Source organism: Tympanuchus pallidicinctus, unplaced genomic scaffold, assembly GCF_026119805.1.
Source record: "Tympanuchus pallidicinctus isolate F22 unplaced genomic scaffold, pur_lepc_1.0 scaffold10, whole genome shotgun sequence".
Classification (NCBI taxonomy): domain Eukaryota; kingdom Metazoa; phylum Chordata; class Aves; order Galliformes; family Phasianidae; genus Tympanuchus; species Tympanuchus pallidicinctus.
Genome location: NW_026294619.1, coordinates 20,960,816 through 20,969,999, shown reverse-complemented (window position 1 = coordinate 20,969,999; position 9,184 = coordinate 20,960,816). Strand labels below are relative to the sequence as shown.

Here is a 9,184-nt window from a genome sequence, read left to right as displayed (position 1 = left end):
AAGTTTGAAAATATTTGGAATTACTTAATTTCATTACAAATAATTCACAAATTTAATTAGTTACATCTTTCTGAAAGAGATACAAAACACAACTGGGTAAGCCTGTCTGTCTTTTAAAAAAAAAGCAGCATTACTGCTGGTGATTGTGACTACATGGTTCTTGGGACAACAAATCTTAAAAACAAAACAAAAAAATTAAAAAATCCCAGTAATTTATTGATTTTAAGATAAAACAAGAAATTATTTAAGATGTTCTATGCTTTGCCATTTCAAATACTGTGCAAACTTCTACTAAATGACACTGGAAATCTTTGACTTTCAAAGCTCAAGAGTGTTCTAAATTGAAGAGAAAGCCTAATATTCCACATATTCGAATAGAAAAGACTTTGAACTTGTAAACAGCAGATATTAAATTGCATTCATTTTGTAAAAGCTTTAACAACATCTTCAAATAAAAATACAGTAACCAGGTAATAAAACTGTTGCAGAAATTGAGGTGAAGAAGCTCAATATTCTGATATATTTGGTCTTTGAATGGGATAAATTAGTCTATCAGCTTTAATGAAAGGATTATAACTCTGTGAACATCAGGTATTTTCAGAGATTAGCGAACAAACTGCACAGAATCAAAACATTTTAGTGTCAATTGCAGGGTCAAGTTCTGCTCTTAAATTGAAGTACTTACTGATAAAAGAGGATACATAAAAGCTGTATTTGGCCTTTTTGTGACACTTCTTTTCGAAATATTTCTTTTGTAACAAAGCAAACTACAAAGAAGTACCTTCCACATTAAGCTTGACTACTTCGCATTAATGAGTTACTAATGCTTATCTCACACCATGGTCATACTGTAAATTTAAAACAAAGTTCCTTGTTTTCCAATGTCACACATGCACTCATAACTATACAATTTAAATTGTGAAGTTCACCCACATAGCATATGGTTTAATATTCATATCATTTGTAGTAGTTTGATAACATTTTGATGAGTTTAACTATTTGATTGGACTTTGGTTGGTCTTTGTGACCAAGCTTACAGACCCTTTGCCTTTACATACTATTCTCTCTTCCCCATTTAAGGTATATATTATATCATCACTCTTAAATAAGTTTTATTTAATACAAAAAATAAAGAATATCTTTTCCTTTCTTCTGGATTGTTACACTTGCTTATAACAATGAGCTTAAGCATCCCACTGTCAACTTTCTTAGTTTTCAGATCTGAACTAAAGTTGATCTGTTGTTTTTGAAGTATGATTAGGCATTTCACTTCTCCATCAGTCTTGTTGACAACCTTCCTGAAAGAATCTTATTTTCACAAGATTCTTCTTTTCTAAAACCATAGCTTCCTGCATTTTCCAAATCAACTCTGAACACTTAGATGATGACGTAAGTTCTTAGGAGATCCTCTAAGCCTTGCAAGAAACTTGTTGAGTCAACCAACTAGCCTAACGAGTGTCTGAGAATGAAAGAATGGAGCTTTAATGACTGTCATGGTGAACATTCACATTTACCCTCATTGACCCATCACCCATGGATCAAGACTCAGACTAAAGACAACACTGGATCCAGGAGTGGTGAAATGTTTCTACCTTGAAATCATTTTTTTTTTTTCCTGTCTGTTACTCTCCCTTCTCTTTCCTCTCAGTCTTTTATTCACTTCTCTACAAGTAGTAATTGCTTTTATTTGACATAGTGTTTTTTTTTTTCCTTGCAATTTCAAATTGAAGAAAATCCAAAGAGATGAGCTGCCAAAAGGTCTGTCGAGGACAATTAAAAAATACAGCACAGCAATTTGACTACAAGCTGTGAAACAACAGCTTTCCACACCTAATCTTAGAGGCATAGAATCACTCAGGTTGAAAAAGACTCTCAAGATCACGGAGTCCAAACACAATCTAACCATACTACGCTATCTAACAACCCTCTGCTAAATCATGTCCTTGAGCACCACATACAAACAGTTGTTAAATACATCCAGGGATGGTGACTCAACCACCTTCCTGGGGAGCCTATTCCAGTACTTAACAAGCCTTTTGTAAAGAAGTTTCCTAATATCCAACCTAAACTTACCCTGGTGCAACTTGCAGCCGTTTCCCCTCATCCTGTCACCTGTCACCAGTGGGAAGAGACCAACCCCACTCTTATTGTAAGCATCTTTCAGATATTGGAAGAGAGCAATAAGGCCTCCCCTCAGCCTCCTTATCCCCAGACTAAGCAGTACCAGTTCCTTCAGTCACTCCTCATAGGGCATGTCCTCCAAGCCCTTCACAAGTCTTGTTGCCATTCTTTGAACCTGCTCCAGCATCTCAGTGTCTTTTCTTTACTGAGGTGCCCAAAACTGAACACAGAACTCAAGGTGAGGCCTCGCCAATGCTGAGTACAGGGGCAGGATTACTTCCCTAGTCCTGCTCACCATACCATTCCTGATACAAGTCAGGATGCCATTGGCCTTCTTGGCCACCCGGGCACACTGCTGGCTCATATTCAGCTGTCCATCAGTACACCAAGGTCACTTTCCATCAGGTAGCTTCCCAGCCACTCCTCCCCAAGCCTGTAGGGTTGCCTCAGATTGTTGTGACCAAAATGGAATACTGGCTTCTGAGTCACCAAAAGGAGAACATAAATATAATTACAGTTTATAAAGGAGAAAAAAATACAAACTAAAAAAGGTCTAAAACTCATGGATGACTGTTAGTTCTTATCCTCTTCTTTTATATATATATATACTTCAGTACAGAAAAAAGAAAATGTTAACCTTTGAAACAAAGGATGGAAAATTATAGCTCAATGTTAATGGAATTACAAAATCAAGTTTTTTAGATCTTTTTAAAATAAATTATACTAAATCATGTAACAACTTGTAGGGTAGAATATAAGGCTTATAAAGATTTACCCAAATGACAGTAGCTTACTAGAAATCTCAGAAGACAATGATGGTTACAAACTCCGTTATGGAAAATATGTTGAATATTCAAAATGAAACATTAATTTACATAAGGATAATTTGGTTCAGAATTTTGTTACAAATTTGACAAAGGACAGTATGTAATAATTTTATTAAAATTTCCAAATTCACTGCTTAAAATCTAGTGATTCAGAAAGGCAGAAAAGATAACTAAGGCTTATATAAAATTGAGAAGCTAGTTCATTTCTAATATCCTCATTCTGATGCTGAACAAGATGAACAATTGCATTGGGCTTACATAGCAAGGCTGCAGAGTCGATCTTTGTGAGCAGACCTAGATCTAGCTGCTCCAGCAGGAACCTGGCTCAGCTGAACCATGAGAAACACTGATTGCAAGTTTTGGAGAGCAGGTTTAATTAAGAGAAAAAAAACGCTGCACAACAGCAGCTCAAGAGCAAGAAATGTGAAATAGCCCTGCAACCAGCAAGGTCACTGCAAAAGGAGGGCAGGAGGTGCTCCAGACACAGAGCAGAAGCTCCCTGCAGTCCAGGAGAGTCCCATGGTGAAATACTCTATCTCCATGGTCTCGGTTAGCTGATGCCTATGGCTACTTGAGCAGCACCACCCTGAAGGGTTGTCCCCGTGGTACAGAGCTGTGCTGGAGCAGTGCTTGGAGAGTTCTAATCTGCAGAAAGCCCATGCAGAATCAGTTTAGGGAGGACAGCATCACATAACACAAACCCACGTGGAGCAGGGTCAAAGTGACCACTGGGGGGGGTGACAGAGACAAAACATCATGGGCTGACCGCAGCACCCATTCCCATTCCATGCAACTTGGGAGGAGCAAGTAGGAGAGAGAGGATGGGGAAGATGTTTTTTTTTTTTTTTTTTTTTAATCTCTGCTCTAGTATATGATCTGTAATTAAAAAAAAAAAAAATTTCCCTATGCTTAATCTGGTTTGTACATTATGGTAATTGTTGAGTGATTTTCATCCTTATCTCAACCTATGAGCTTTTTTAAAAAATCATATTTTCTCCTTCTGTTCTTTTGAGAATGGGGAGTGAGAGAGTAATATAGTGCAGCATATTTATATGCTTAATATTTTCCAACAATAATAGACAAAGATTAGAAGTTGCAGGGATAAGAGAAGTCAACCTTAGTGACTTATATTTAATAAATTAAAGAGTTTGAGGTATTTAAAATGATATTCAAAGTAGCTAGTCTGCTCTAAAAATATTCCTTCAAACATTTCCTTCAGTAAAATAAACTGCTTACCATTTCATTTAAAAATAGAACATGGAATTAAGTGTAATCTTCTAATTATGTCATATCTATAAAATCCAGGGCAGAAAAATAGAAAAAAAAACCAAAGTACTAAAATGTAGCACTACAACTTTACTCCTACAGAGGCATAAAAATTATTGCCCATTATGTGCAAGTTTTTCTCTAATCAATGATATTTTGTTTTCTTAGAAAAGATTAAAATTCTGGTCAGACTCTCCTCTGTATAATTCTAGGAGTGCTATCTTGAATATATTTATAACAAGTTCATTGTAAATTACTGTGATTTAGCTAAATTAATTAGAATAATGACACATTACCTGTGAAATCCATCATCCTCATTGCTTTCAACCATTATCATCTTCAGAATATCTTCCAAAAAACCTGAAGTACAATTGGAAAAATTGGTACCAAAAGACAGAAATAACAATTCATTCTGAGTAGCATCCTTCAAACATCTAGGATACAGCATTAAAGTAAACAGCCAATTCTACATTTACTGTTTTACAGCCTTTTTGTATAAATACAGTTTCAGATAGCTATATTAGTTACTGCTCCTGCTGGCCTCAAAACCCTTAATGGAGGTGGTGGACACCATCAAACACTTTACACAAGCTTAATGGTTGAAGAACAATGATAAGTCTTCCAAGGAAAGAGTAAAAGAAAATCCATCAAATCCCAATTGTCTTTACTTACAAGTCTCTTGTTTGTTCCTTGCATGGTTAAGCACATTGAAGAAAAGAGTCTTTGACCATATAAATCTATGATCTGCTTATAAAAATATTCTTTCACGCATTTAAGAAATAGGCTGTCATTAACTGATCTGTGCCCAGATAAGTTTGCTGGCTGCTATTCTTACAGATGAAGTTCTCAAAGAACTCAACTTTCAGGTTTTCCTGTCATGTTTAATGTATACCTGTAAATAATTTTGGTATACACTGACACCACAAATACTATAAAAGAAGAAATATACTAAAGTGCAATTTTTCAAAGTTTCATCTATTCTACCACTGACTGTATTTATTTTATGAATTTGAACATTTAGATTCCATTAGTACTTCAAATGTTAATAAGATAAAGACTCCTGTCGTGCTCTGCTGAAAATAGATTCCCAATATTTCTTTTTACAGAAGGGATCTTTTGTTTTATGTATCTCACAACCCTTTTTTTTCACCTAAGTTTGCCAGTATTCTGTTTTGAAGTAACTAACACAAAGATAATTCCAACTGCTATAGGCCAATATAAAAGCAGATATTCTTATGCTTTCTACTTGTCATGAAATATATTTTCATTTTAAATGCCATATATTCAAACTGTTTACAGAAAGGATTGATCTGTATATGCTCTACTTCCTTGGTGAGCACTCAAGATATGACACGCCATAAATCATTACATCACCCTTCTCAGGATGGTATTGTAGTATAAATTAACACAATATGACATAACTATTTACAACCAGATGCAATGCTGAATGATATCACAAGTCAAACTGAAGTATTAAAAAAGACAATTTTCCTTCATCTATAATCAGAGAACTGATTTGGGGGAATTAATCCATCCCCAATCTGTCACAAAGGTCATAAAAGTAGCAGTTTTTGAAATTATATTTGCAAATGCATGTCTACAACCATGTTGTGGCTTGTATTACTTCATGCATGTATTTCACACTGTTTTTCTTCCCTCTTAAATTGCTTTGAATGATGGACTCAAAATTCTCATATAAATATTACAATTTATTTCTCACAGAAATATACATACGTAATGAAACTACTCACTTGAAAGAAATCGTAAAGTTTAAAATAAGCACATAACTTGTGAGTTTTGTTATTCATATTTTTGGGTTCATAGCCTCAATACTACCTCAGCTGACTAGTAAACCACTTGTGAGAATCTTTTTTTTTTTTTCTTTTGGCTCAAAGCTTGCTTCCTGAGGTATTTCTTGTGAGAAGACTGACTTTTCTAGGAGATGACTAGGAGGTGAGTGATGGGTGTTGCCGTGGGGCAAGCAACATCACTGTATGGACAGTTTTAGCTGTTTACCAGCGGAAGATCTAACCTGTGACCGAATAACTCCAGCTTGCTATGCAAGATTGAGGGGTGATGCCAGTGTACCCTGTGAAGCCTAGATACAAATGGGCTCCTCCCTGCTTCCTCTTATCTGCTGGTAAGGCCTGGAAGATGGTAACAAAGGAGTTTCCGCTGAGATCCCAAAGCCAGAAGCTGCCACTCCAAGAAGAGCTGACTCAACCACTTTTAAGCTGGTACTACCATTGAAAAGTCGCCATCATTGCCATGGTCACCATCATCCTCAATAGGAAAACAATGCCTGATGACCCACCACTACTGAAGATCAACGACTGAACTACAAACCATGCTGAATCCATGGTGGTGACTATCCCCCTCTTGCTTCCTATAAAGACTCCTTGCTTCTTCTTTCTCACCCTTTCTATCACCTTCCTTCCCTTCCCCATTACCCTAATTCATAATAGCGTCTGTCCTCCCCTTCCTCATCTCCCTGATTAAGATGTAACAAACTGGTCAGACCAACATTTGAACCATTGTTTAATCTCTTGCCAAGTATACATATATTAAAAAGAACCTCCTCCTCCTCCTGTAAATTGGAGCGAGACACCACTCAAGGCCATAACCTGAAGAGGTCTTGCCAATAAATTTGCTTTGTTTAACAATAAAGTAAATGGAATATCTGCACATGCTCGGCTTTCTAATATGGATTTCAATAACGAGAAGGAAAAAAAGTCAAGTGATTTGCTCAGTTTATTCTAGAGAGAGCTGCTCAGCTCATGGGAAGAACTACACATAGGCTGAAAAGGGAATAAAAGTGCTTGTTTCAGATGATCATGAAAATGCTGGAAGCCTTCTCCAAAAAATATTCTGTGCAGATATAAGCAAGTTGTAACTTACAGTAGAGCTCGCTTATAACTATACAGATTACAGCTTGAAACAATCCTGTTCTGTGTTCTACAGCAGTGTAAATGTACATAAAAGCAAATAAGCACAGATTTGCTTATGAGAGCAAACTATCACTTGTTGGATTACACATCTGTCACCGCTTCACAGTGTTCTCCTTAGTGATTTTACCAGAAATTCAGCCATTTCCAGGACCTTTTACTATACAGAGCAGTTTCTGACATCAGCGATATATCATGTAAGGAACAACTTAAGAGGAAATAGGACGTAGTGATGCTGGGAGAAATAAGCTAACAGAGTGGCAAATAAATAGATAATGTACAGCTACTGAGGTGATTAAAATTACAAGGAGATTAAAATGGAAATCTAACACCCACATCTCTCTCCAGAGGAGGAAAAACAAAAAAAAACACACAAAAAAAAACCACAAACAAGAAAAACCTACCACGATGACATACCAGAATATCTCATCTCAGCCTTTCCTGGACTCTTAAAATTATGCTCTCAATTGCTGCTCTTTGCTGCCAGGGTCTATAGAAAGAAGGCTGTCACCAGGGTCAGCTGTTGTCACTATTCTCCTACCTTCCCTCTCTGTCAAGTCATGAAATAAAACTACAGGCACCAGTGGCTATAAACAGAGCAATGCTTCTGTAATACCTCTGATCTTTTCAGTTTGCAGAGAGAATGAATAACTCATTGTCTACTTATGGTTCACTCATACCCCTCAGAGCCTTGGAATTCTATCTGTCTTGATCAGAGCTGAAGCTACACTTACCTCAAGCTTCTGACTTTCCAAAACAGAGAGTATCTCCCTGGACTTTGCTCTCAACTTCCTGGAAATCACTGAACATAAACAGTTTTGTCTACTCTATTGAGGTCCATTGTGCCAGCTCTGATTTTCTGGACCATGCCAATGGTCCGATAATGATAAACACTTGAGATTACCAATCTTGAAAATGTGGAAAGAATATTCACACCAAAAAAATCATGGAAAAGTCACTAACAGGTGGCATTGAGTTACCCAATTTCTTTTATTTTTATTTTTTTTAAAGATTACAAAGGGCACACAATTAAACAACTCTGACCAGTCACAATCAACACCTGGAAATTACTTAGTTACAACACCTCTTTTCCTCTCTTTATTTTGTATGTTGCCATATATGCCATGCAGTTCTCCTTAGAAGTCCTGAGAAGTGAGTGAACGTAAAATATTTAAATACAAAGCTGTTACCTATTCTCATTTAATACTAATTTTAAAATTTAACAAATTAATATAGTAGTTTTTTATTCCACTATGATTGGGAAGTATATAAAAGAATGAGACTATGAGCTCAATTATATTAGTTATTTTTGTGTTATTGTCAGCTTCTTTGCAAGACTCTGACATGATGATCTTCTATAACCAGAACAATGTATATGTAAACTTGTAACTTCTTTCTAAAAAAACCAACCAAAATGGTCCAAAGATGATTGAATTTACAACTCAACTGTAAGACATTAAAATATCTTTATGAGATAATATAAAAAAGTGTAAAATTTATCAGTTGTTTTAACCCTTCATTTTGTTTCTCCATTTTGTATCTTAAAGCAAGAGCATTTATTCTTCTCATACTTGAAAGCAGAAAATAGTGGTGGCTTCTTACAGCTAGAATATCACACTAAAAAAGGGATTTCTTGTATCTTCTTTTGGTTTTAATCAGTTATGATATTTAAATTCAGTAATGAAAATACAACTGGAAATTGAAAGAATTGGCACCATACATGCATTGGACAAAGTTTTCTCTAGTAATGGTGACAACAGCTTGGAGTTTAGATGAACTAGTGCTGTAAGACTGATTGATCAAGTGAACCAAACCAACAGTTCACTGCTGCTGAATCCTTGGTTTATCTCCATTAGCATCACACTTCCACAGTCTGCTTTATCTAATTTAGTTCACATAATTAAACCATCACTTTCAAACACTGAAATGACTTAAACCCAAAGTACCATATCAGCCATGGTATAAAAACTTTAAAATTGCAAGTGCAGACATACAGTTTCTGTAGACAGAACATCATTGCAAACA

General features: G+C 35.9%; 1 long non-coding RNA gene across 1 annotated transcript; it reads right to left on the bottom strand.

Moving 5' to 3' along the window:
• Positions 1–3,128: 3,128 nt before the first annotated feature.
• On the bottom strand, positions 3,129–8,306 carry LOC128072998 (uncharacterized). Its single transcript, XR_008202582.1, has 3 exons — positions 8,244–8,306; positions 4,511–4,574; positions 3,129–3,593 (listed from the first exon to the last, which is right to left on the bottom strand). It is a non-coding gene; the product is annotated as an uncharacterized LOC128072998 (long non-coding RNA).
• Between the last annotated feature and the right edge of the window lie 878 nt (positions 8,307–9,184).